Source organism: Rhipicephalus microplus, chromosome 1 (genome assembly GCF_043290135.1).
Source record: "Rhipicephalus microplus isolate Deutch F79 chromosome 1, USDA_Rmic, whole genome shotgun sequence".
Classification (NCBI taxonomy): Eukaryota; Metazoa; Arthropoda; class Arachnida; order Ixodida; family Ixodidae; genus Rhipicephalus; species Rhipicephalus microplus.
The window spans coordinates 41,251,345-41,255,336 of NC_134700.1; the positions used below are offsets into that span (position 1 = coordinate 41,251,345).

General features: G+C 41.0%; 1 non-coding gene across 1 annotated transcript; it reads right to left on the reverse strand.

Moving 5' to 3' along the window:
* Nucleotides 1-936: 936 nt before the first annotated feature.
* Nucleotides 937-1,009, reverse strand: TRNAT-CGU (transfer RNA threonine (anticodon CGU)). The gene has a single exon. It is a non-coding gene; the product is annotated as a tRNA-Thr (tRNA).
* Between the last annotated feature and the right edge of the window lie 2,983 nt (nt 1,010-3,992).

Genomic DNA, 3,992 nt, shown 5'->3' on the forward strand with positions numbered 1-3,992 from the left:
AAGTGGATGAAAAAATTACCAACTGTAAGCAGGAATCGAACCTACGACCTTCGAATTACGCGTTCGATGCTCTAACCACTGAGCTATTACAGCGGCACTCCCTCCATCCACTTTTTTTGGGTTTATCTGTGAATTTAGAAGTAGGAGCGACAGTCAGCGCCATCTATAAGCCAAACAACGAGTGTGAAAACACTCTTATGCGCATGTTTGGCGTCACGTAGCACGTGAACTTATTATGAGCGGGCAGCTGATTAATTGTCCCTCTTATACAACCTAAACACACCAAGTCTGCCAGTACGAGACCCTCGTTCAATGAAATAAGGGAAAGAAGTGTATACCTAAGGGCTCGTTTTTCCGTGTTTTTAACACAATAATAATGAGATATAACAGACAGTAATGCCAAGGAATGTACAGGGGAAGTTATTAACATTAATGGAATGTAAAATAAGAAGAAAGAAAAGTGGATGAAAAAATTACCAACTGTAAGCAGGAATCGAACCTACGACCTTCGAATTACGCGTTCGATGCTCTAACCACTGAGCTATTACAGCGGCACTCCCTCCATCCACTTTTTTTGGGTTTATCTGTGAATTTAGAAGTAGGAGCGACAGTCAGCGCCATCTATAAGCCAAACAACGAGTGTGAAAACACTCTTATGCGCATGTTTGGCGTCACGTAGCACGTGAACTTATTATGAGCGGGCAGCTGATTAATTGTCCCTCTTATACAACCTAAACACACCAAGTCTGCCAGTACGAGACCCTCGTTCAATGAAATAAGGGAAAGAAGTGTATACCTAAGGGCTCGTTTTTCCGTGTTTTTAACACAATAATAATGAGATATAACAGACAGTAATGCCAAGGAATGTACAGGGGAAGTTATTAACATTAATGGAATGTAAAATAAGAAGAAATAAAAGTGGATGAAAAAATTACCAACTGTAAGCAGGAATCGAACCTACGACCTTCGAATTACGCGTTCGACGCTCTAACCACTGAGCTATTACAGCGGCACTCCCTCCATCCACTTTTTTTGGGTTTATCTGTGAATTTAGAAGTAGGAGCGACAGTCAGCGCCATCTATAAGCCAAACAACGAGTGTGAAAACACTCTTATGCGCATGTTTGGCGTCACGTAGCACGTGAACTTATTATGAGCGGGCAGCTGATTAATTGTCCCTCTTATACAACCTAAACACACCAAGTCTGCCAGTACGAGACCCTCGTTCAATGAAATAAGGGAAAGAAGTGTATACCTAAGGGCTCGTTTTTCCGTGTTTTTAACACAATAATAATGAGATATAACAGACAGTAATGCCAAGGAATGTACAGGGGAAGTTATTAACATTAATGGAATGTAAAATAAGAAGAAAGAAAAGTGGATGAAAAAATTACCAACTGTAAGCAGGAATCGAACCTACGACCTTCGAATTACGCGTTCGATGCTCTAACCACTGAGCTATTACAGCGGCACTCCCTCCATCCACTTTTTTTGGGTTTATCTGTGAATTTAGAAGTAGGAGCGACAGTCAGCGCCATCTATAAGCCGAACAACGAGTGTGAAAACACTCTTATGCGCATGTTTGGCGTCACGTAGCACGTGAACTTATTATGAGCGGGCAGCTGATTAATTGTCCCTCTTATACAACCTAAACACTGTCGCTCCTACTTCTAAATTCACAGATAAACCCAAAAAAAGTGGATGGAGGGAGTGCCGCTGTAATAGCTCAGTGGTTAGAGCATCGAACGCGTAATTCGAAGGTCGTAGGTTCGATTCCTGCTTACAGTTGGTAATTTTTTCATCCACTTTTCTTTCTTCTTATTTTACATTCCATTAATGTTAATAACTTCCCCTGTACATTCCTTGGCATTACTGTCTGTTATATCTCATTATTATTGTGTTAAAAACACGGAAAAACGAGCCCTTAGGTATACACTTCTTTCCCTTATTTCATTGAACGAGGGTCTCGTACTGGCAGACTTGGTGTGTTTAGGTTGTATAAGAGGGACAATTAATCAGCTGCCCGCTCATAATAAGTTCACGTGCTACGTGACGCCAAACATGCGCATAAGAGTGTTTTCACACTCGTTGTTTGGCTTATAGATGGCGCTGACTGTCGCTCCTACTTCTAAATTCACAGATAAACCCAAAAAAAGTGGATGGAGGGAGTGCCGCTGTAATAGCTCAGTGGTTAGAGAATCGAACGCGTAATTCGAAGGTCGTAGGTTCGATTCCTGCTTACAGTTGGTAATTTTTTCATCCACTTTTCTTTCTTCTTATTTTACATTCCATTAATGTTAATAACTTCCCCTGTACATTCCTTGGCATTACTGTCTGTTATATCTCATTATTATTGTGTTAAAAACACAGAAAAACGAGCCCTTAGGTATACACTTCTTTCCCTTATTTCATTGAACGAGGGTCTCGTACTGGCAGACTTGGTGTGTTTAGGTTGTATAAGAGGGACAATTAATCAGCTGCCCGCTCATAATAAGTTCACGTGCTACGTGACGCCAAACATGCGCATAAGAGTGTTTTCACACTCGTTGTTTGGCTTATAGATGGCGCTGACTGTCGCTCCTACTTCTAAATTCACAGATAAACCCAAAAAAAGTGGATGGAGGGAGTGCCGCTGTAATAGCTCAGTGGTTAGAGCATCGAACGCGTAATTCGAAGGTCGTAGGTTCGATTCCTGCTTACAGTTGGTAATTTTTTCATCCACTTTTCTTTCTTCTTATTTTACATTCCATTAATGTTAATAACTTCCCCTGTACATTCCTTGGCATTACTGTCTGTTATATCTCATTATTATTGTGTTAAAAACACGGAAAAACGAGCCCTTAGGTATACACTTCTTTCCCTTATTTCATTGAACGAGGGTCTCGTACAGGCAGACTTGGTGTGTTTAGGTTGTATAAGAGGGACAATTAATCAGCTGCCCGCTCATAATAAGTTCACGTGCTACGTGACGCCAAACATGCGCATAAGAGTGTTTTCACACTCGTTGTTTGGCTTATAGATGGCGCTGACTGTCGCTCCTACTTCTAAATTCACAGATAAACCCAAAAAAAGTGGATGGAGGGAGTGCCGCTGTAATAGCTCAGTGGTTAGAGCATCGAACGCGTAATTCGAAGGTCGTAGGTTCGATTCCTGCTTACAGTTGGTAATTTTTTCATCCACTTTTCTTTCTTCTTATTTTACATTCCATTAATGTTAATAACTTCCCCTGTACATTCCTTGGCATTACTGTCTGTTATATCTCATTATTATTGTGTTAAAAACACGGAAAAACGAGCCCTTAGGTATACACTTCTTTCCCTTATTTCATTGAACGAGGGTCTCGTACTGGCAGACTTGGTGTGTTTAGGTTGTATAAGAGGGACAATTAATCAGCTGCCCGCTCATAATAAGTTCACGTGCTACGTGACGCCAAACATGCGCATAAGAGTGTTTTCACACTCGTTGTTTGGCTTATAGATGGCGCTGACTGTCGCTCCTACTTCTAAATTCACAGATAAACCCAAAAAAAGTGGATGGAGGGAGTGCCGCTGTAATAGCTCAGTGGTTAGAGCATCGAACGCGTAATTCGAAGGTCGTAGGTTCGATTCCTGCTTACAGTTGGTGATTTTTTCATCCACTTTTCTTTCTTCTTATTTTACATTCCATTAATGTTAATAACTTCCCCTGTACATTCCTTGGCATTACTGTCTGTTATATCTCATTATTATTGTGTTAAAAACACGGAAAAACGAGCCCTTAGGTATACACTTCTTTCCCTTATTTCATTGAACGAGGGTCTCGTACTGGCAGACTTGGTGTATTTAGGTTGTATAAGAGAGACAATTAATCAGCTGCCCGCTCATAATAAGTTCACGTGCTACGTGACGCCAAACATGCGCATAAGAGTGTTTTCACACTCGTTGTTTGGCTTATAGATGGCGCTGACTGTCGCTCCTACTTCTAAATTCACAGATAAACCCAAAAAAAGTGGAT